The sequence below is a fragment of the Epinephelus fuscoguttatus genome, linkage group LG10, assembly GCF_011397635.1.
Source record: "Epinephelus fuscoguttatus linkage group LG10, E.fuscoguttatus.final_Chr_v1".
Taxonomy (NCBI): domain Eukaryota; kingdom Metazoa; phylum Chordata; class Actinopteri; order Perciformes; family Serranidae; genus Epinephelus; species Epinephelus fuscoguttatus.
In genome coordinates, this window is record NC_064761.1 from 35,488,461 (window position 1) to 35,514,291 (window position 25,831).

The window sequence follows — 25,831 nt, forward strand, 5'->3', positions numbered from 1 at the left end:
TTGGTTGCATTTTCTATATTTGGTTGCATTTTCTGTATTTGGTTGTGTTTCCCGTATTTAGTTGCATTTCCCATATTTGGTTGCATTTCCTGTATTTGGTTGCGTTGCCTGTATTTGGTTGAATTTCCCGTATTTGGTTGCATTTCCTGTTTTTGGTTGCCATCTCTGTATTTGGTTACATTTTCTGTATTTGGTTGCATTTGCTGTATTTGGTTGTATTTACTGTATTTGGTTGCCATCTCTGTATTTGGTTACATTTTCTGTATTTGGTTGCATTTTCTATATTTGGTTGCATTTACTGTATTTGGTTGCATTTACTGTATTTGGTTGCCATCTCTGTATTTGGTTACATTTTCTGTATTTGGTTACATTTTCTGTATTTGGTTGCATTTCCTTTATTTGGTTGCATTTACTGTATTTGGTTGCCATCTCTGTATTTGGTTACATTTTCTGTATTTGGTTACATTTTCTATATTTGGTTGCATTTCCTTTATTTGGTTGCATTTACTGTATTTGGTTGCATTTCCTTTATTTGGTTGCATATTCTGTATTTGGTTGCCATCTCTGTATTTGGTTGCATTTTCTATATTTGGTTGCATTTGCTTTATTTGGTTGCATTTCCTGTGTTGGGTTGCCATCTCTGTATTAGGTTGCATTTTCTGTATTTGGTTGCATTTTCTATATTTGGTTGCATTTGCTTTATTTGGTTGCATTTCCTGTGTTGGGTTGCCATCTCTGCATTTGGTTGCATTTTCTGTATTTGGTTGCATTTTCTATATTTGGTTGCATTTACTGTATTTGGTTGCATTTCCTGTGTTGGGTTGCCATCTCTGTATTAGGTTGCATTTTCTGTATTTGGTTGCATTTTCTATATTTGGTTGCATTTGTTTTATTTGGTTGCATTTCCTGTGTTGGGGTGCCATCTCTGTATTAGGTTGCATTTTCTGTATTTGGTTGCATTTTCTATATTTGGTTGCATTTGGTTGCATTTGCTTTATTTGGTTGCATTTCCTGTGTTGGGTTGCCATCTCTGCATTTGGTTACATTTTCTGTATTTGGTTGTCATCTCTGCATTTGGTTGCATTTTCTGCATTTGGTTGCATTTTCTGTATTTGGTTGTCATCTCTGCTTTTGGTTGCATTTTCTGCATTTGGTTGCATTTTCTGTATTTGGTTGCCATCTCTGCATTTGGTTGCATTTCCTGTGTTGGGTTGCATTTCTGTATTTAGTTGCGTTTTCTATATTTCGTTCCCTTTCCTGTATTTGGTTCCGTCTTTTATATTTAAGTGGGTTTCCTGTATTTGGCTGCATTTTCTGTATTTTTTTTACATTTTTATGTCATTGTTTTTAGTATTTGGTTGTACTGTGTGTATGTAGTTGTATTATTTGTATTTGCATTATGTTTCTGTATTAGGTTGTGTTTTTAATGCATGTTTCTTGATAAGTTGCATTTTCTGTATTTTGTTACTTTTTCATATTTGGTTCTGATTTAAGTGTTTGGTTGTATTGCGTTTACCTGGTTGTATTGTCTGTATTTGCAGCATGTCTCTGTATTAGGTTGTGTTTCTGTATTTCGGCGTGTTTTCTGTGCGCTGCGTCTCTTATGCTGTATATGTGTTGTCAAATTGCTGACGTTGTTTTCTTCACTTGCTTGTGTTTTGTCTGTTTGCATGTTTTGTTTTGTATTAATTTGCAGAATGCTGAGCCCTCAAGGCCACCGTAGTTGCGCCTTAGAGTGTGCACTGTGCATTCAGCACTCACTTTGACATGACCTTTACATAGCCACAACCTCAGTGCAAGGTTTGATGTCATAATGGGGTAATTACTGTTTCAGTACTGGTCTTTGTTTGATTACGTGTAAAAGAAGCATGACATAGCTATAAAGCCCGTCTGAATTCACAGCTCGCTTCAATCACTGTGAGATGTTAATAGGCATCATGCCTGACTTGACAGTTGCTTGAAGGTGTTACCTCTAGTCGAGAGCGGTGCTGGGCTATGACCTGTTGTTAATAGTAGTCAGATGCGTCCCTATAGGTGCGAATGAGGTGAAAATGAGGATCTGATAGAAACGACTGAGACCGTGTGTTCACTGTATGTTTGTGCGTCATGTGCTGCTCTAAACAGATTTAGTGGAATACAGATGCCCCCCCAAAAAAGAAAAACAAATCTCACAGCCTACAGGATAAAGCAGGGTACACTTGCCTCTGCATCCCCCCTCAGCAGCAGCAGCTGAATTCAGCCTGGCAAAGCTTTCCGTTGTGCATTTTAACTTGCTGGGTAAACTCAGCCACCCCTGTGCCCCTTCAAATAGCTGTGGAAAAAGCTCCTTCAGTGGCTGTTCAATTATTGATTGACAGTAAAAAGCTTGTGGGTTCATTAAGATCATAGATGTGCTTGGGGTAATGCTTCAAAACTGGGGTAACTGCACAGCACTTAGTCACAGATGGCCCGGTAACAGTGCTCAATAGCTGGGAGGAAGGAGCGCAGACAGGAGCCTCAGTATCACACTGAACCTGGTATTGGTGTACCATTAAACACTGAGCCAGACTGTTTCTGCTAAGGATCTGTGTATCTGCTTGAGGGGAGCTCAAAGCAACAGCCACAGACAGCCTCCTCAAGGATGCCACATAAACGTCACCTCTTACTCTTGTTAGAAGGAACCCTCTATCTCGCCATGCTGCGTGCGAATTAAGTCTGTCGTCTGCTAAAGCGCATGAATATCCATACGGGTGATCGAATCAAAGCGTAGCCGAATTCTTTCTGAGAACGCAGAATGGGAATGTGCCATAGCCAACACACTTCTACCCACATCTATACAGAGCAGCAACAGCTCTGAATGACATTATCTGACAATCTTGTGTGATAGGCGGCGCAGACACTGCACCGCCAGAGTCAATTTATTGGGGAGTTTACATTTCAGGGAGTGAGGGTGAAGGCTGGCTGTGACACAGTGAAGCCAGGTAATGGGTCTCTCAACAGAAGCAAGCGGAATATGAAACAAGAGACTACTTCATTAAAAAAACCTGCTATCTAGGTCACATGAACTAACTGCATAAAGATCACTGAATTATTAAATATAATTGGGGCACCTAGTTGAAAAAGACTGAATTAAATGAAGGAACCTTTAATGCGAAGTTTATAAAAAGGATTCTGTTTACAACACTAGCTCCAAAATACATATGCGAAGTAATAAGCCACAGAAATGCGGTTCATTTTCTTAAATTAACTTGCTTGTGGTGACAGTACGCTTATAGAGAGCATAATGATTGTTGTTTCCTGACTGCAGAGCAATAATCAAAATGTTAATATGAAAAGATTTTCTTGACTTGCAGTACTGTATGTTCATAATTAAGTCGGAGAGAGGACTTCTCCATTCCCCCTGAGGTAGACCAGGTTAAATTGAGTTGAAAATGAGATTTTAGCATCCCCTGCAATAATAGCGGGGAGCTGAACTTGGGTATGATCTCTGTTAATAGAGTGAGAGCACAGGAGAATTTGGTGTTACGCTGTGAATAGAGGCAGAACAGGTGGAAACCAGGATCCTTTTCATGAACAGGCATGAAGTCAATTAGACAGGAGAGAGGGAGTGTGAAGAGTGGTGGGAGGAACATGTGCTTGTAGGCAGGAGGAATCTGGAGCCGATGTTTTGGTAGGTGTCACGTGACAAGGATGAAAAAGATTTGGCCCTGTAGAAGAAAAATTCTGCTCCAACAAACACAAGTTGAATTGTTCATCATTCATTAGAGACTCAAAAGAGGTCACATGCGCCTTTTTTTCTAGTTATATTGCCAATTAGACTTTTATTCAACATTTCATTGATAACAGGAGGCATATTACAGTAAAATGAGGCCTGATGTGTTCGATTTATCCACATTACGCAGCTTAACTTGGGTATTTCTCAGCATAGGCTTTTTTATTCTGCTGATTGTGCAGCCTTTATCAATTAGCTTGCATGTTACCCTTCCCAGAATTAGCTTTTCAAGTATATAGCAGTAGTAGCACAGGGTTCAATTCATAGTTACTTTTGGTTTTTGCATGGGATTTAGGGCAGCAACTAACTCTTATTCTCATTGTTCATTAATCTGCTGGTTATTTTAAATGAAACACTTAATCATATGGCCAAAAATGAAAATATTAGAAAATGGCCATAACAATTTTCCAGCCCAAGGTGATAGTGTGTGATCACAGAAGACTCAGTAAACCAGCAAATATTCATATTTAAGAACCTGGACCTGCAAATTTGTGCTTAAGAATTAGCAATATTTTCTGTCAATCATCTCAGTTCAACTCAATTTGGGATTTGTTGACAATAATATTGAATATCACCAGACTAAAGGGGAATTTATACTTGTGTGTTGGCTCTATGCAGAGCCTGCACCGCAGCCTACGCATGTTGCCTTTGCCATTGGGAGCATTTTCACTTGTCTTGGTGTGTCTGTGTCACTCTGCAGTTACGCCACCAAAATGGCGGCGGTGGGGCTTCACAAAGTGCTGTAAAATCTCATTGATTCAAAACACACATTAAACATGTCTTAATAGCGTCAATTTCAATCACAAGTGCACAGATCGGCTCTATTTTAACTCACGAGATTCACAGACTAAACACTTGTCTTTATCTGGACACATTTTCCCCACAAATACAACATGCTAACGTTACTAGCACAAGCCTAAGGCATTTTATATTATATAAATTAGCCTAGCGGCTAGGGGAGATTTCCTCCACTCATATGAAGCCAGGGACAACAGCAACATTTAACAAAGGTAACATTACAAAATTTGTCTCCATTACAACTCACAAGGTTCACCGACAAAACAAATGTCTTATACTAAACATGTTTTCCAAACAAATACAACATGCTAACGTTTTTAGCACAAGCCTATGGTGTTTTACATTGTATAAATTAGCCTAGGGACAAGCAGAGGTACTCTACTCTCATGAAGCCAGGGACAACAGCAACATTTAACAAAGGTAACGTTACAAAATTCGGCTCCATGACAACTTGCAAGATTAACTGACCAAACATCTGTGTTATACTGAACACATTTTCCAAACAAATGTAACATGCTAACGTTATTAGCACAATCCTATGGCATTTTACATTGTATAAATTAGCCTAGCGACGATTCATTTGAATCCAGGCTAAATCCCCGAAGGATAAATTACACACAAGACTTAAAATTATATTTTGTGGAGGCTTTATTGTCTTTACAATTTGTTATTTTTTTATCTGTGAAATTAAAGTAAATAAAAGCTTTGTTTCCACTGAGGGAAATGGTGTCAGTTTAAAAAATCGACAGGAGGTCTACGTCACTGCAACATGCCGTTACATTTCTGGAGAGGTGCACATCAGGCTACGGTGTAGGCTACGAATCTATGCAGAGTTTATGCCGTATGTACGACGTCGATTCGATGCACATATAGATCCTGCTTTATCCCGAAAATACTTGTTTAATAAAACATGTTTTATTCATGGGTGTTCTGGTCCTTTTAAGCTATGCATGCACACACTGTAAATGGACAATCATGTAAATTGAAACTAGAGAAATATTTATTTTTGATGTTTTTGCTCTAAATAAAGTGTGTGATTGGTATTAGTGCAATACATGTAATTTAGTATCTATATGTATGCACTCCTTGTCTGTGATGCATCACCACACGTGCACAGATGAGATTGTTTACAGCATCGTTGCTGGTGGGGTTAGGGAGTGTCTTTCAATTAAACCCTGTTGTCTTTAACAGTCCAAATATGCAATTAAGCTAATTGGGAAGATGACTCTTTGTGATCCATTGTGGAGGATGATGAGGGGCAGGCCTCGTTGGTCCCCTCTCAGCCCAGTTCGTTGGCCTTTCATTGTAATCTGCTTCACTAGGCGCACTCTTGCCCTCCCCATTAGGACTATCCCCAGTGGAGAGCCTTTTCCTGCATTACACTGTAACAGGCTTGTTAATAATACATTAATGAAGAGCTGCTCCTCCAGATTAGGTGGTGGCCCCTTGATAATGGGGAGCTGGAGGAGGGCCAGGCAATCACCTCACTGTTGTAATCTAACCTTGGGTTAAATAAGCTTTTGTTAGTGAGAGAGAGCATGAGAGAATGGGGGGCGGGGGGTGGGGGGGTGGGGGGGTGACAGGGAGCACTCGCCCAAGGAAATGTAAATGACTCTTTTGTCTCAGACATGGGTGAAAATATGAAACGGTGAGGAAGCAGAACTAACCGCTGTTTGCGGGGTTACCGTACATAATTGTATGGTGGAAACACAATTACCAGATACTTTAGGAGATGACAGGTGATTGTTGCTCTCTGCCTGTGAAGTGCTGCAGACTGGGTGAAATGCAGCACTGTCAGCAAGTGCGTGGCAGCGATCGTTTCTCATATGTCAAATGTTCTCGGTGAGTGACGGTCGAGATGTACCGCTCCGGGTTTGGAAATCCCTGCTTGCAAATGTATTCTGATGCTAGCAATCAACAAACAATAAACACGGGGAGAAAAAAAATGCCAAAGAGTTTGGCTTAAATATTTTAAATACCCTCCGCTCTTTTTTGAATGGTATTCCACTCTCAGGATGTATACTTGTCTTGTCTGCGCGCTGTTTTGGCAGCATCTCTCCCCCCCGTCTGTCTCCTAATAGAAATCTTGATAGATATATCAGAAGGAGATTTTAATCACAGGGGTGTTGTGCATGCTTACTTATCTGAACCACAAAGGAAGAAAGAATTTCCAGCCGGCGCTGTCACCCCTCTCATACAGCAGCCTCTGTCAGGGAGAAATGTGCCTTAAGACACATCTCCCGTTCAGGCTATGTAACACTTGCCAAACTGCAGCAAACTTAACAGCAGCTGAGAACAAACGGAATAAGGAAGCGATAGGAAAATAAGATTGAATGAAATGTTTCCTAGAGTCAAATACAGTATGTTAAAGGAGAGCCTTGAGAGAAAACATTCAGGGGGAGAAGGTAAACACAACCATTAAGTTTCTAACTGAGACAGAGTGCACAGGGAATTTGGATCCTGCTTTCGTCTCCTCACCCCCCCTCTTCCTCTTCCTCCTCCTCCTCCTCCTCCTCCTCCTCTTCTTCCCAACCCAGTCTTTGTATTGTTTTGTTCCTTCGGGTGTTTTGATGGGGACAAATTTTAAAATCCACTACTCAAGTGTTTAATTTGAACTTCTGAGGATGAAACACAGTTTGAAGGAGTAAAACCAGTGACAACACACGTCGCTGCTCCTTCACCTTTAACGCACGAATCACTGCGGCGTCGTAGCGAAAGCGAACCGTAAACGTCTGCAAAGTTACTGCCAAGAAACTCCACCGAACCCGAGACGTGTCTTCTACTTTTGTCTGTAATAAATAAATAACGGCACAAATAAAACTTTGGGGGAGTGGATTAAAAATAAAGAGCGGCTGCCGGAGTCAAGTCAGTCATGTTCAATTAAGCCCTAACAACCAATGTTCTTTCTAAAGTTGGGGTAATTTGAAGCTCCCTGATGTTTTCATACAGGCCTTTGCTACTTATCTCCACATAAAAGGGGCAGTTCAGAAATTGTTGTCCCAAAGTAAGTTCTAAAAGACCTTCAAATCATTAAGTATGAGTTTTCAAAGAGCTGCCGATTGAAAGCCAATGGGAAAGTCCTCACACTTTTATCTTGGATGTTAAAGAAAAAGATGAGGATCTTGAGCCTGGGCCTTTCAGATAAGTGAATATATTTAATTTTTGAAAGAATCACAGAGTTGGTGTCTTTGGTCCTCGTGCCTACTGGGACCAAGGCGTGAAGAAGTCAAAGTTTTTTTTTTTTTTTTAACCCCCCCCTGCTCTCTCCATCTCTCACCCTGCTGTACTCATAAAGAGGAATAGGCCCTGAAACCTCACTGGGCCTCTAAGTTGATTTATTTATCAGGTCTACTCTGCTCCCGAGTGATGGCTGTGTGTGATGGATACCCAGGGGTGGGTCTACGCAGAGCATCCCCCCATCGTCCTCCTCCCCCCTCCTCCTCCTCCTCGCTCCCTCGTCGTGGCATCAGAGCTCACGCCTGACACCGGGCTTTCATCGCAGGGCACGGCTCAGACCCCTGGTCCTAATCAATGCCGAGTGCTGCTGCTGCCGCTGCTGCTAGCATTTGCAAGAATGTGACTGACCAGGCCATTAAACACAGACAGGTTAGGTTCCACATTCCCACAAGTCCCTCATCACCCTCTGCTGTGTGGCTCAGACGAGACGCTGCGCTGTACGTCCTACCCATATGCCACAGCTGTTTGTTTAGCCCTGAGAGAGCTCTCTGTCACCCTGCCAAAACTGCACTCCAAGAGACTCCTGGAAACCACACATGCGATGCAACAAAACAGAAACTCCCTCATCAACCCTGATACGGAAAGAACGACAGATAGACACAATGAAAAAAACAAAAACAAAAACCCTCCACGTGTATGAAAAACACTGGCACTCTTTCTCTGGAAAAACACAACTTTTAGGCCTCCCGCTGTCGAGAGTCCTGAAAAGTCCTTTTGTTTTTTGTTCCAAAATGGCTGCTGTTGGTAACAGAAAACACTTGTTTGTTGTTGTTTGGTTTTCGTCGCCGTGTTCCAACATGTTAACGGCGCGGGGACCCGCTGATAGAAAGAACATCTGGCTTTTGTGCATAGCTGAAAGAGCACACATATATTATACATGATGTTCTGTACATCTGCCAAAGAGCCAGCCTGTATGTTCCTCAATCAGTGCAAACACAAAAACACATAATAACACACTCTTTCTCTGCTATCTGCAGCCAGCCAGGCATCACAGTTAACTTTCCCAAATTTCATATAATCTCAATGAGTTTGTTTGGGAATAAGTTTGAATTCTTAGCTTGGTGTGAATTGGTGCACTGAGGGGCACACGGAGTTAAATATTGAGTTTTCCAATTAGGGAAATTCTCAGAGAAAACAGATGGATTGCCACTGGTGTTACAGGCAACACCTGAATTCTGTCAATAATTATACTGTGCTTGGGTTGGGAGGTAAATTAGCTCAAACCATCAACTCTCTTGACATAATACACACCTCTCTTTTCAGCAGAAACCTTTGGTGTCACACTGTATCATGCCACACTGAATTCATGTTTAATTAAACTAAAGACACGGCCACCGGTCCTTCATCTAAAAGGAAGGCCTGTGGCAATGCAAAATTGTTGGCATCAATTAGTTGCCACTCAGGGATGATGTATAGATGAATGGGCCTGCAAAAAGGAAATGAATGATATACAACACATGAAAATGCTCCGACTTGCCATGTTTGAACACTAAATGGTCCAGTATAACATGCATGCCAACCATCTAAACACTCAACAGTAATTCCTTTGGGGTCTGTGTTAGTGAATGAGGTTCCACTCACCATCTGCTTCATCACTGTTTTGATAACAGTGACTCTCCCATCTTTTCTAAACTAGCAGAGGAGGATAAATCAAACCAAAGCAGATGCTAGTCTCCAGCCCAGTCTCCAAAAAAATGTTTCTGCAAACCTACATTACATTTGTTTTATACATAACATATCAGCGTTTCTAAAGTGATGTGGTACATGAGCTGACTTTGTCATCCAGAGGTGGAGAGAATTTTGGAGGGCAAGATGCCTGCCAAGCTGCAAACCACTGTTGGAGACCGAGCTGCAACCTCTGGGGCTGAAAAATGAAGCCAGCAAGGACAACCAAAAAACAGCAGTTCTTTGAATGGACACTTGAGGCTCGCTCCAGGAGCCAGTCAATCCTCACAGGCCCCCATGTTAACATGCCCCATGTTTGCAGCCTGGTAGAAGAAAACAGTTTTGGTCTGTATAGCTGATATCCCAACACATTCTCACTCAAACCTCGTCACATATTGAAGTTTGGTCATGGACTTTCCACGTCAACGTATGGCTTGCAAGGTACCCTGTGTGTGCTGGTTGGTGACATTCTGGGATGACGTGTCGACTTGTCGTATTGTGTATTTTAATAATACACTTACGTTTTCACAGTAAAAGTACAGTTTGCATACAGTCTCTTTCAAAACAAACAAACTACATTGGTACAACACCGCAAATGTAGGTTTAGGAAAACAGAACAGGGTTTTACTTTACATTCAGGAAGTGAACACTGGCCCTTCAGGTAAAAGTCAGTAGTTGTTGAACATATTCACCACCCCTACCGCCTGCCCTACTCGGACGTCTGCCCCCTTAACCTACCTTGTTGTCTGGCTGTGTTTCCCCCAATTATGCTAATGTGAAAGGATGTCATCTTTCGTCGCTGTCTGACACCAGAAGTCACTGACCAAGCGCCCTATTCAAGAACTTCAGAGCGAGACTGGGTTGAATTTCCCCGTTCATGACAACTGAGGGCTGAATTTTTATATAACGATCCATGCCGTGCTCCTCCACAGTGCTAGCCTCTCGCCCAAATATGGTCACTTCTCACTCCAAAAAAAAAAAAAAAAAAACAAGATTGGGATTGTCGAAATGCTGAACTCAAAGCTTCAAAACAAGAGTCCACAAACCAAAGGGTGACGTCACGGCAGCTACGTCTATTATTTTTACAGTTAATGTTCGAGACCAACAAACACCAAAACTAGTTGTTTTTTTAAGTCACAGCTGCATTTCCAGCAACTTTTTTTTGGGATGTTTTTGGTGATCTGTCAATGTTTTACCACTGGAGATAGTGCCACAAACAATGTTTTATTTATTTATTTTTTTTACCAATTTCCTGTGTTGATTGTGGCCCCAAAACTTGGTATATGAAGCCAAAATAATCACATCCCAAAACCATACCCACGTGGTTATCATGCCTAAACCTAACCACAACGTTACTGAATTGTATTCATTGTATTCACTACACTATAATGTACAAATGTATCTGTGGTTTGCAGCAACATACAATGCCAACATTTTTTTCAGGGGACTAGGGTGTAGTTTGTCTAAGTCGTGAGATTACAACTAATAGCTAAGTTGAGGCTGAAATCAGACAACCAATTCTGTCCCCTAAAAGTGTTGTTAATATACAGTATTTGTTTTATCAATATAACTATATTTTTGCCAATTTATTAATGCAGTGTCTTTTGACTCTTTCTACTACAGTCTCTGCTGCTGGCACATTAAAATTCTCCTTCACACATGTTTTAAAGAGTGCAGAAATATTCTGCTATGATTAATATTTTGTTTAACATCATGGATTTCCCATTGGGAAAAAAAAAACTGTGCTAGGTTGACCAATGAATGCAGATGGAGATGGCTAACATTAGCCTTAGAGGAAACATGGGAGAGATTCAGCCATACATGTTTGAGCCTCAGTTAGACAAAGAAGAAGGGCTGTGCGCACATCCAAAGACCGTATTAGGTACCAGGTGCAGGACAAACAGGTGAAGTCAAAAAAGAAGTAAAGTCTTTTTTAAGCCTCAGTTAGACAGAGATGAAGAGTCTGTTGTGCACAAATTGGCATCTAGCAGATGCATCAGATTGGTAAATGTAGTTAGCATTTTTTACTGTCTATGTTGTTTGTTAGCTTGTTAGCTTGTAGGCTAACTGGCAGTTACTGTACTAACACAGTGTTAGTGGTTGTGTAACATACAATAATATCAGCTATAATGTTACAGCGTGTTCGTGTTGGCGAATTATTACTTAGTTCTGCTCCGGGTTCTGTTCACACTGACTTTTTACAAATGAACCAAGAGGTAAATGCAAAGTTCGCAATCAAACAATAAAACATGCAGTCAATAAAAACTAAGGCAATATAACAACTAAAACAAGGCAACCAAAAGACAGCAAAGCATAGAGCAAATACAGGCTGCTGAGGCCCTCAAACAGGAACACACCAGGGAACAAGCACAGGACAACTTAGGGTGGGACAAAGACCATTTTGAAAAGATGGATCTTCAACTGCTTTTTAACAAGACCGCTGACTGTAAACCTTCTGGAAGAGAGTTTCATAGAGTTGGAACCACTCCTTTAAAGGCATCGCCTTTAGCTTTGAGTCAGCCAGTAGGTCCTGTTCAGAGGACCAAAGAAACCTACTGACAATATATGGATGGAGATCACTGATGTATTCAGGTGCCTGACCGTGGAGGGCTCTATGGACGCATTCACACTGGCACTATTTGGTCAGTTTTAAACTAACCCTGGTCCGCTTCCACACATATTTCGGTTCGTTTGGAGTGGTGTGAACGCTCATTCAAACTCCGAATGAGCAAACCCTGGTGCACTTGAAAACTTGTGCTCTCGGTTCACTTGCAAGTGAGCAAGGTCCTGGCCAATCAATGAGCCGGGTTTTCTTCTTCCTCATTATTTTTTTCTTCCTGGTCAGTGGTCGTTTTGGGCAATACCACCCCCCAAACAAACAGCTGTTGTAACTGCGTGTCATTGTCCAGGCGGTTTGGTCCGCTTTAAAAAGTGCAGTGTGAAAGTGAACTGAACCAAAAGAAGGTGTGAAATTTTTCGGCATTCCCTGCCCAATCAAACTGAGAGCCCCGGACTATCCTGGTGTGAATGTGCCCTATAAGTGAGAACAAGTGAATCCTGAACCTGATGGGAAGCCAGTGTAAAGAAACTAAAATGCGAGTGATATGGGTTGACCTGTTGGACCTGGTTAACAGCCGAGCAGCAGCGCTCTGGATTATTTAAAGACGAATCAGAGAAAACTTGCTCAGAGAAGTAAAAAAAGAATTACAGTAGTGCAGTTGGGTGGACACAAAAGCATGGATAATCATCTCTAGCTCAGGTCAAGACACCACAGACCTGAGCTCAGCAATATGTCTTGAATAAATCAAGAACGGGTCAGTTATTTAACGTGATGATCAAAATGCAGGGCCTGGTCAAAAATAACACCTAGATGCTTTTAATCAATGCTTCTGATGTAGTTATGTTCTTTGGTGTCGCACAAAACTCAAGAAGAAATAACTGATTATGAGTATTATTGGTATTATTAGACTGCAAAGGTAGAGACAGGAGGAAAAGGAGGCGTCGTGTACGGTGACGATTCGTGGCTTAATATTGTGGGATCACTGTCACACACTTTTTAATGGATTTAATGAACTGACAAAGTCCACAGAGTCAGATACAAGCATAGCAGTCATCACAGCTTTTTAATCAGGGAAAATACTTGTGCTGATGTGTATATGTGTTAGAATGGTTAACATATGAGCTGCGTGAATAGGTTATACATGGCCTTATAGATCCATTATAAGATGGCAGGCAGATTTCATGATCAGCAGATGGTTTATTAGTAGTTTAGCTGTTGAAATCATGTTAAAGTCACATGGCTGCTATCATAAAATCCTGTGGTTGGTTCGTTTGCTTTCACACCACAAACAAAACCATACCACAGTCCGCTTGGAAGCAGGCAGAATCTCAATATTTAGGCTATAATCGCTGCTGGCTACTCATAGAGAAGTGTGTGTTTGGCTTACATGAACCGAATTACTGACGTGGAGAAAGATTTGTCTTATTGTCCTTGGTTAAAACTTGTAGAGACGTCCCCATATAATATAATCTAATGTGAAAGTAACAGACAAATTTTAGCTAGCTAGCTAACGCTGTCTGCTTTTTTAACTCCTTGATCATAAAAGAATAGAGTTACTTTCACCAGTTTTCATTTTAGAGAGGACACCACAAGAAAACATGTTCTTTGTTTAGATTATCAAATGGACAGTGGATCATCGTTTGTTTCTAGCTGTCAGCGATCAGCCATAGGTAGCACGCTAGCTACGTTAGCTACATCGCTAATGTCAGAGTGCCTTTCACTTTCCCTGCCTGGATGCAGATGGAAACTGATCTAAACACACATCATGGGATTGGTGGCCTTTCTAAAGTGAACAGTGGTGAAAGTTAATATACTTCATTATGATCAAGGTGTTAACCCTTAAAGGTCTAAGGTCAGATCACGTGACGTATTCAAGGTGCCATAACAAACAAACTAGGTCACTTGTAGTGCTGTTGTCAACTTCACTCAAAAGTGCTGATTTGAAATTCGCTCCCAGTTTTTGTTTGACATTGATAGACTATGTAAAACCGGAGATATGATAGTTTTAATTTGAAAGTACAAAAATATTTATCCCTGCGTAAAATTGGTATGGAATGGGCAGGTGTTGCATTTCTTTCGATATATTCATCTTTTTTTTTGTCATTTTACAAAATGGAAAAAAGAGGCTGAATCAGCTGATTCTAATCTATGTGGTGAATATACCAGAGAGGTCTGACGTGGATTGGGGGCGCACCTGAAGTCAACCACGGGAGTTAGCGGCAGGAGCTAGTGGCAAGAGTGTCTTCGTAGGAAGAAGAAAGAGTGTAATTTTGCACATGGTTTGTATTGAAGAGTTGCAGCTGACAAAATATAAATATACATGTTTTTTTATGGGAAATATTTGTTTTACTGTATCATGAATTTACCTTTATATGTTCATATTTGCAACCTATGTTTACTTTTTCAAGTACTAAAACAGTTCATTGAGCATGTTTGTGGTTTTTATTGTAATAAATAGCATTTTTTTTATTCGGATTTGATGATTTTGGTGTATTTTTGGGTCCAATATGTTAATAAAGTAGGTTAAAGTGGAAAAATCATTGTCAGATCATATAGGTGAAGTTGTGCTGAAAAGAAAAGATACAAAACATAGGTATGGTAAACATGTTTTTTATGTGGTATATAAAGGCAAAATCAAAAGTATTCAAAAACGGCTAAAATAGGCTCAGATCCCAAAGGGTAAGCAGACAGTGTTAGTTGGCTATGCTTTAGCAGGTTGCTAAGTTGTACTTCTACATTATATTATATGGGGACGTCTCCAAAACTATTAATGAAGGACAATATGCCAAAACTTGAGCATTGAGCAGCAGTGATTATAGATTATAGATCATACACTCATGATTTTAAAAAAGTTATTGCAATTGGTTAAGAAATATAAATGTTACAGTGCTTTTTATTTGGCGTTCACACTGACACCACTCCTGTCTCATTCTGCCACCAGTTCGGCTCCACCACAAAATACATCATCACCAAAAGGGTCGATAGCTGTTTCATTGTACATACTGCATGTGAGCCATTAAAAACACAATGTGCAAAGCAAATCACTTAAAGGTTTTGAGGAGATGGGGTTTCAGTCACCAACTTTACACTGCGCCCTACACACACACACACACACACACACACACACACACACACACACACACACACACACACACACACACACGATACAAATTCTAAATAGATCCAGTAAATTCGGTACACCAAGTAATGCATCTCACTGTTGGCTTACAGTCCAAAATATGTCATATTGTCTCCTGACATAATGCAGCACACCTCTCGCCTTATGTGTCACATCTATTTGCTGTCAACTGGTGCAAGTGTGTACTCAACATGCAGCACGATCTGCACTTCTGTTCTCACAGGAAAGTTTCACTGTTCCATGCCGTCTAGCTGCGAGAGTGATAATTGGGTAATGAGTAAATAAACAGCTGGAGTCTCTGTGTTTTGGCTCTTTGGGTAAAAATGGTTAAATGTACGACGAGAGCCGAACACACACCCCGCTACCGAGCCACACACACACAGTCCTCTCCGACGCTCCTTCCAACACTACTGAGGTAAACTTGTCATAGAGGGAGCAGCTATTTGGGGGCCATCTTGTTGTGTGTGTGTCTCCCTGGCTGAACTGCGGGGAACAATGACAGGAAGGAAGCAGGCTGGAGGTGAGTGAGGTGTGAGAGCCCTAAGAGTGTGTATCCAAGCCCTAATTAACTCTCTGCTGCTTCCTCTCTCCCTGGCATTCCTGCCTTCCTGGGGCACATGCCAGTTACACGGGATGGTGTGTGTTTATGCATGTGTGTACTGTATGTGTGTGTATTTGCAAGCACCGTAATATCACTGTCACCATCGTTTGTTCCTGTGCACCCCTCACCCTCCCTCCCGTTCGCCTGGCACACCTGCCCTCCTGTGTCAGGTTTTGTGAAGCATCCCGAAGCCACCGGATGGAGCATAATTACCCTCTGCTCGCCGTGAACCCTTGTCCCCCAAACAAGAGCTTTCTTAGACTGTATCCATAAACAAACCAGCACCACCCCCCTCCTCCTCCCTGTGTGCCACCCACTCATTATGGGTGTTCGTCTGACTGCAGACCTGGTCAGAGAGTGCCCCAGAGTCTGACAGCAGCTTTTTAATGACATCTCAACATGGTAAATGTTCTCTAACAATACTGTCTTGTATAGTAGGTTCTGACCCTCTTCTTAAACCAGAAAAGTCAGCTATAAGTACGGCCTGCAACAGTGGGGCTGCTGCTTACTGGGAACGTATAAGACTAAAACAAAAATAAGCGGTTTATTTATCCCGAGGTGCGGTGCCAGCCGCCCGGCCCCTCATTTTGCTAAGCCCATTGCTTTAAGTAGCCTTGTCAGAACTTGATGCGAGCCATTAAAGGCAGTGATGATGCACTACAGCACCCCCCACTCTGACAGCCGCACTGTCGCCGCCAAGCTGCAAAGCTTTAATACATGACTAGGAAGGCGTCCAAAGACCAGAATAAATAAAGGAGGGAAAAGATGAAATACATGCGACAGTGAGGCAGACAGCTGAACAAACGCAATGACTTAGAAAATTTGCCTAACAGCTCACTCTTCCCCCACTCTTTACACAATCAACCATGTAAATTATTGAGATATCATGAAAAATAAATAGTTCAATAAAAAAAGGCTCTGCTGAGGCCCAATTATGCAGTTTAGCTGCATATATCAGTGTTTTTCTCCCCGGTAATGAATGGAATGAAAAAGACTATTGTTTATGTGGAAAAACAGTTGAGATCTAACAGATCCTGGAGTGTCTCGGAGTATGGAGTGGATCCAAAGCAAAGAGGGCTCAGACCACCACATAACTCAGCTAGCTGCCAGCCTTTATCTCTCCGTCCAACAAGGTTATCTAAGAAATCAAATCAGGTGAACTTGACATGGCTCACTTCCAATCCGAGTCAGGGTAGCTCCGGAGCTGCTGCGGCAACCATCTTTGAAGCATTAGCTGAATGAGTCCTGCAGAAGGGAGAGTGCAAAGGCTGTGTTAAATGTCCATTGTTTTAACGGTTTGAGGCTTTATCCCTGTGTTCTCCAGTGGCGCTTCCTCAAAGAGTAATGCCCTGGGAGTCCAGGCGCTTTGAGCTGGGACTAGCCCTCTTCCTCTGGTCCTTACATGTGATCTCCTTGATTTTAATGAGGCCACATGGACCCCCTGTGATGTGCTTTGGAGGATGGGGAGATCCCGCGCTCGCTCTGAGGCCGTGATGGTGGTTGAACACCAGTGACCCCTTTCTCCCCCACCCCTCGTTTCAGCCGGGCCTCTCAGGCACTTCTAATGTTTTATTAACCAGGTTCACTGGTTCACACTCTTCTGAGGAAATACAACAGCCTGTCAATCATCTGTCTGTATAAAGTGCACTGTAGCTTCACAATGGAGCCTGCATGTATCACATGCACTGGATCGATAGGAAATCTCTTCGACTGCCTCACAGAGGATGTTGACAATGTTGCTGCGCCTGAATATTAAACAGACCTTGAGAATCCTTCTGTATAAATTCACAACACAATGGCAGTAATTGCACAAGCCCACAAATTAGTCTTGTCATGTAAGCATGATGGAAATGTCTAATTATGCTTGTATGTAGATGGTCACTGAGCACCAGCAGTGTCAGAACCATGTGCTGCTTCTGAGGTGCTTTGACTGAATGTGGCCTAAAGACATTACGTATGTTGGTCTGTAATACTGGCCAGGCTAAATGACATGTGATATGCTTATTTATGATTTTCAAGGGATAAGTCTTAATTAATTTCAGTCTAATTGCCATAATAAATGGTGGCATTGTGCATTTCTGCAAACCACAGATATGTAACATTTGTAGGTTTCATATGAAGCGGTTTTGTTAAAACTTTACTTTTCTTTACATTTTTACAATGCTGTGGTTAATGTGTAGTTATGGTTACACACAAATCCACTTGGTTAAGGTCGGTTTTGTAGCAAGAGCACTGCTGTAAAAGCCCTGATGCTTTGTTAAAAAACACAAAAGCGGCTGGGAATGAGGCAATGTCCCGTTATAAACATCTTATTTTGGTGCCACAATCGTGGTTGAAAATGCTGCTTTGTCTTGCTAAAAAACACGATCATGGTACCGTAGTTGTGACTGGAATGTCCCAATGTCCTGCTAAAAACAACTGGTTTTGGGGCCATAATCTCAGCTGGAAAAGCCGCCAATATCTCACTAAATAACACAATTATGTTGCCACAATCGCGGTTGAAAATGCCCCCATGTCTTGCTAAAAAAACACAGTTTTGGGGCCACAATCATGGCTAAAAATGCTACAATGTTTCGCTAAAAAACCATTTGGTTTTGGTACTATATTCATGGCAGAAAATGCTCGGATGTTATACTAAAAACACCTGTTTTTTGCACCACAATCACGTCTGGAAACTTGTTGTTTGTCAGTCTTGAAAAGTGGTCTGCAGCTGAGCAGCCATCTCTAGAAGCCACCTCGCTGCCTCTCTGGGCGTCTGTGCTGTTAATTTGGCGGCCCTAACATCTTCAGAGGATAAATCCCTGTAGTGATTAATGACCATAAGTCTGTAGGAAAAATGTTACATTTAACTTCTTGTAAGACTCCAGGAATAGATCAATCATTACTTTATTGGTATTTCCATTAAACAAGCTCTGACACAACTATCGCAGCTTCTAGGGGGTGCTAGCATCTTTAGACCATGAAAATATCTCCCTGTGTGTGCGTGTGCTGTACGACTTGTAAGACAGAGAAAGAAGGTGTGTCAGTGTCACAGTACTGTGTATTATAAGTGTGTCTTTGTATTGTGTGCGTTCACACACGCCTTGGGAAACGGCACTGAGTCAGAGGCGACACCGTCGAAGGTGAGACAGGAAGACGGGGGTAAGACATGGGAGAGAGGGAGCAGGCCTAGACAGGATCTAAGACATGTCTGTCATGTCAGCATGGGGCTCTGCACCTTCTCTGACACAGCTATACACAGCTACAGTGTCAGGGGTGCTTAATTGTTCCAATGTTTATATTTTCACCTTCCATTATAGAAATCCATAATCTCACCTTGGAGCTTTGTGGAGTTATTAATCAGGAAAAAGTTCATTTTGAACAGGAAAATGAGAGGATTTGTGTTGTCTGATATTTAGATGCACACTGGTTGAAGTACTGCAGATACAGATGCTGTTCTTGGATTATATTAATCCACTTGGCATTTAAGAATAATTGCCACGGTGTTGACCAGAATAAATGAGAGAGAAAGCCATCTACAGGTGGAGGAGAAGTTACACGACAATAGGGAGTTAAGTGGCTAAAGCCTAAGAATAGACAGTGTAATTTTAATATCTGCTTTGATAGAAAGGATTTTATCCATTCAGCATGCAAACTGACCGATCAAAACACTATGCAGAGGTGTTTAAGCTGCTCAGAGCGTTACTGTGACTCTTGTAGCTAATAAGCTCGCCAGACTTCAAAATTGCATTAGCAAGTGCATTTTTCCAAGCATTTTGTGGCTTGTTCAAAAATCAACGTAAAAGATGAAATATGTGTTTAACTTCGCAGACACGTAACGTAACATGTCAAAAGCTAAAGTTAGCTGCAGTTCAGACTTCATGTTTTTTGTGTCTGTTGTGTGTCAGTATGAAAAGATTGGCTGTATATGAAAAAATCTCTTAAACAACATAGATAGATGACCAACAGTGTGCCAGGGGCATGTCCAGGGAGAGGCCTGGCTATCTGCCTGTTCAGAGATGGGACATAAGGTTGAACCAACTGTTTGACAGATAAACTGGATTTAAGTTTACAGGAGCAAATTAAAAATTAACCCTGAGAGGCAACAATGTGCGGGAAAACCCATTAAAAATAGCCAATGGACTGTTTTCCAATTGCCTGTGGACCAGAGCTTTGTACACAGCTCTGCAGCAGATGAGTACGAATTTCTGTTTTCCAGAAAACAGGCAAGTAAACAGTAGAAAGCAGCATGGAGGCCAGAGGAAACGTTGCAGTGGTTAATTTTTTTTTTTTTTTTTTTTTAAATATTGCTTACATACTCAGTGCAGACTAATTTAGAACTATGTTAGAGCGCTGTCTGAACAGAGACCAACATTCAGAGGTGGAGCTGATAAATACCCAGGGACCACTGCACAGGAGTGAAGTGCAGACTGTAAAACATCTCACTAAATACAAACGCCAAGTGGAAGTGGAAGTTAGCAGGTGTTAGTGGGTTTTTGTCCAGTGTGAAAGGGGCCTAACAAAGAAATGCTTTAAGATAAAGATAAAGATCCAGAATTTTTTAAGCTTGGCCCATACATGGACAGAAATTCAGCATATGTCCACCTCTGCTGCATCAGTTTTGGAAATGTATGTTATGGATGTGCAGTGCTACTTTGCTAGTTTTGCATCCAGTGCAGCTGGGTTTGTCCTTCGAGGCTTTCTGTGCAGGTATAGCTTAAATTGATGTGTTTGGTATACAAAGTAAAATCTCCTAATTTACTGGCTCTCTTTAAGTAACTGCATCATCAAACATATCTGGGCTATTCTGCTATAAAACAGATTCTGTGAGTTAAAGCTAGACTGTCACTTTTTACATTCTGGCGGACTGTATAGTGAATACACAGAAGGTGGGATACAGGAGAAAAAGTACGCTTGTTTTTAAATCACTGAGGAGTTTTGAAATTTCAATTCACAGGCATGTACAACAAAGCCCAAAAGTATTCAAATGGACGCCGAGACGACATCAACATGCTCTTGTGTGTCCAGAGTGATGAGTCATTTCCACAGATACACACATGCACCCTCAATGACATTGTTTTTGCTATATATGTGAGGATATTGTCTTACATTATTGTACATTCATGGCCCAGTAGCTTGCCCATAACCAGTAACCACTGTAACCCCAGAACTCACCTGAACCAACAGCCCCAAAATCAATCCAAAAATGTCTTCTCAAAAATATCAGACTGTCAAAATCTGTCCCCCTGAGTATAGATTTACCAAACATACACACACACCTGCCCACAGACGTCTGAGGAGAAGTCTATATGAAACATCTGTTCCAGTCACGGCATCTCTTTCTCAATTATACCAACATTTGAATCCACACAAGTCATTACCGCTCCCCTAAAACAGCATTACCAAGCAGAGGAAGGGGCACACACCTCAACACTTGTTGTAAATCTGATTTCATTTTGAAACTCACCGGTGCCTGCTGCATCGGGTCAGCAGTTCCACCACTGACAGTCCACAACAGTCTGTTTTCAATTGCTATTCTAAGTGGATAAACATGAACTTAAAGAAGCACTGAGAGTTATTGAGTTCAGCTCATCTGTGTCCTCTCCCAACATTCTCAAACACACCCAGACTCCAGATAGCTATGTATTGCATGTCATTGCTTATGCATTTCCAGTTTGCCTTGGCTTCCACTGCTGATAGGTGCTATTAAGTCTGAAAATTTATGAAACAGCCCACTGACAGATATCTTTGTCAGTCCAAGGCCATATACACATCAGTACAAACAGAGTGGGTTCCATTTTATTAAAAGAAAAAGACCTCTTGACTCCACTCAGGCTGTAATATTTTCATATATATGGATTATTCTGCCTAAAAGTATTTTTAAATTCAAAGAGTGAAGGTTGTTCTCTTTCTGCTATAACTACAGATGGGACTATTTTGGCTCTGTGCATGTTATTTTTAGAATGTAGTTTTGATATTTGATGAACAGAAACAATCATAATATAAAGTAAATGTAGGTAGAGATTGATGTCTCTTCTAGTCTGCCTTTTGGGTCTTGATAAATAACAATAACTACCTATCCAACAAGGGTCGTAATTAATCTGAACTAATCAGAAAACTATACTTTTAATTTGTCAAGAAAACTAGACTGTCTTGAGTTATGGCCACAAACATGTTTTGTGAGGTCACAGTGATGTTGACCTTTGACCTTCAACCACCAAAATCCAATCAGTACATTCCTGAGTCCAAGTGAATATTTTTGCCAAATTTGAGAAAATTTCCTTAAGACCTTCTGTAGATATTGCATTCATGAGAATGAGACAGTTGCAAGGTCACAGTGACCGTGGCCTTTGACTTTCCACCTCTAAATTCCAATCAGTTCATTCCTGAGTCCAAGTGGACGTTTGAGCCAAATTTGAGGAAATTATGTCAAGGCCCTCTTTGGATATCACATCCACAAGAATGAGATGGAGGCAAGGTCACAGTGACCTTGACCCTTGACCATCAAATCCTGATCAGTTCATTCTTGAGTTGAGTTTAAGTGAATGTCTGTGCCAAATTTGAAGAAATTCCCCTTTGGTGTTCTTGAGATATTGGCTTCAAAAGAACATGACAGATGGGGTCCCAGTGGCCTTTACCTTTTGACCTTCGACCACCAAATTCTTCACAAGTAATTTTTAAATCCAAGCAGACATTTGTGCCAAATTTGAAGAAAATCCCTCACAGCCTTCTTTAGATATCATACTCGTGAGAATGAGACGGATGGAGGGTCACAGTGACCCTGACCTCTGACCCTCAAGCACCAATTCCAATTAGTTCAAGTTTATGTTTTTGCCAAATTTGACAACATTTCCTGAAGAGATGTTGTGTTCATGAGAATCAGACAATGCAATGTCACAGTGACCTTAACCTTTGACCTCTTACTTCCAAATTCCAGTCAGCAACAGTCCAGTCTTGAGTCCAAATAAATGTCTGTGTCAAATTTGAAGAAATTCCTGTCATTCCTTCTTGAGATACTGAGATCACAAGAAGACACAAGGTTACAGGGACTCTCTCAAGGCCTTCTTTAGATATCATGTTCATGAGAATGAGACAGATGCAAGGTCACAGTGACCTTGACCTTCGGCCTCTAAGCACCAAATTCCCACTGGTTCATTCTGAAGTCCAAGTGGATGTTTGTGCCGAATTTGAGAATACTTACTTAAGACCTTCTTCTGATATTGCATTCACAAGAATGAGACGGATGCAAGGTCACAGTGACCTTTGACTTCCAAATTCCAGCTGGTTCATGCTTGAGTCCAAGTGGATGTTTGTGCCAAATCTGAGAAATGTCCATAAGACTCTATTCAGATATTGTGTTCGCAAGAATGAGAGACAGACGCAAGGTTACAATGACCTTGACCTTTGCCCACCAAATTCCAATCAGTTCACTCTTGACTCCAAGTGGGGGTTTGTGCCAAATTTTAAAAAACTTCCTCATGACCTTCTTTAAGTATCACATTCCAGAGAATGAGACAGATGCAAGGTCACAGTGACCTTGACATTTGACTTTTCTCTACGAAAGTCCAGTCAGTTAATTCCTGAGTCTTAGTGGATGTTTGTGCCACATCTGAGAACATTTCCTTTAGACTTTCTTTAGATACTTTGTTCACGACAATGCTACAGACGCAAGGTCACAGTGACCTTGACCTTTGACTTCTAAATTCCAATCAGATCGCTTTTGAGTAAACATTTGTGCTATATTTGAAGAAATTCTCAACGTATATAAAATTTACAACATGAAAAAAAACCCAAACAGTTATGAATTAGGGTGACAGGAAATGTAGTAAAAACTTTACAGAAATGTATCAGAGGCTGTAATGTGTCTGATTTGTCCTGTTTTTCTTTGAATAAATATTGCATAGAAAGTAAACAGATGAAGACGACAGTAATGGCCAGAGCGGCGAGCTTACATTCTGCTACTCTCTTCAAATGGACCCTCAGTGGGAGCCGGGAGAAGGCCTTTCTCTGTGACGTGTCCCACAACAGTGTGGTGAAGGGCAGGCTCAAGAGAGGAAAGTGACATTTAGGAAGAGCTAAAACAATGGAACAGTAGTGCTCTAATGTCTCATAAGACGTCCTCTAAACATGGCTTTTCCATCTGAAAGCATCTCCATGCTGAGTCAAGTGCACTAACTGTGCATGAAAGAGCTTGTTCCCTCAGGACAAGGCTGCCTGATACCCGCAAGAATAAACTGGCCTTTAACTGCCAAGCTCCACACAGCACAAGATACACAGACTGAAGCTCCCTGTGCTAAAGGGACAAAACAACACCAAAACCAAGGCCACACATCTGCAGAGACCCCACACTGCAGTATTACCTCTATCAATAACATCTGATCACTGATGTCACAAGTCTCTTTCTTTTGTTTGTTAACTGTTTATGAAATGTAACGAGATAAATATAAATATGTTTCAGATGAACTTTGGAAAGTGGTGGAGGCAACATTTTTGTAACTTGCTGCTAGCTGTGTACTTTTGAGTACATAAAGGGACTGTGGTTAAATACTTCAGAAGGCAACTATTACGCAAAATAAAAAAGTGTGATAGAGACTTTAAAATCCTTCTACTAAACCAGTGGGCCCCAACTGGTCCAGCCACGGGGTCCAGATTTCTCCTCAGTCATTACTCCAAGGTCCCCCAGTTTTAATACAATTAGCACCATGCTTGTGTTTGGCCATGTCATCAAGCTAGTGTGCTGTCTCTGTCAAGTAGCTGTCCGTTAGTCACTCAGTCTACAGCAGGAAACATCACCTCAAAATAAAAGCTCTTGACATCTTTGCGAGTCACTTGCAGATTCAAAATGGGCCTGCAACCCACGAGTTGGGAACCGTTGTACTAAACAATGCATTTTGGGAGCAATTGTATGGAAGCCCATTTGGACCAGACAATGGGAAAAATGTAAAATAACATTTGAATTAGGAAAACAATGACAAAAACAAAACTAAAGATGAATCAAAACTATGAGAATTTCTTACTTTCTGTGTAAACTTTATGAGCTACAAACTAAAACATGTGAGATAATGAGCCAAACGCTTGACAATTCAAGACAAGATCATTAAGGTTATTAATAATATTTGTAATTAGATACAATTATGACATGATAAGTTCAAATTATGAGATAGTCAAAATTATGATTTATGAAGTCATAATTATAGCACGACATATCAAACCTATTCCTTGTAATTTCAGTCAAAATTAGTTACCATGTAAGAATTATAACTTTGTCAAAGCTCCGAGATACTAAATTAAAATTAAGTAAACCAAAATATAACAGTTTTATTTACTGTGATTTCTCATGTAAACATAGCATCTCATAATTTTGATTTACTCTTGAGTTCTTTATTTTTAACTAAAGATACAACATGAACTGTTCAATATGTACACTTTCTACATACAGTAATGTGAGTTCAGCCTGTCAGTTTAATTTCTTCTTTTTTTTTTTACCATCTATGTATTATATGGCTTGTTTTTTCTCTCTCTATATATAATTTCATTTGTTTTATCCCCTATCCCCTTTGCTGCTGTAACGGTGAGTGTAAGGGTCTTTGTCCATCAGCTCTGTATTTTTTATGTCGTTTTTGCTTTATAGAAATCCATCATTCAATAAAAATCATTAAGCACAGAAACCTCCACACTGAGTCTGAGGCGTGTTATTGCTCTGTTTGTTGCAAAAATGCACAACACGAGGCAAAAAGCAATGACACATTTAGTCCCCTGCTTCTCTCCACTTGAGACTGAGTGAGCTGTCGTGACTCACTGTCTGCGTCGTGTATTTGGCACCCCAGCTACATGACTGGCCTACTGCACTCTGCTGTAAGCACCATCGTTGCTGTTGTGCATTTCTGGTTAGGCTAACATTACCTTCTCTTTGTCATGAAAGGTTTCGCAAAGGACATCTTTCATGTGTTTCCACTCCCTTTTCCCGTTGGTCTGTCCACTTCTGCCTCCATTCTCTCTCTTGTTGTGGATGTACGTCACATTTTCTTGGCTAAAAATAAAATTTAAAAAAAAACTCTTGAAAGGCTTTTAATGGATGCATAAAACACAGTAAATCTAACC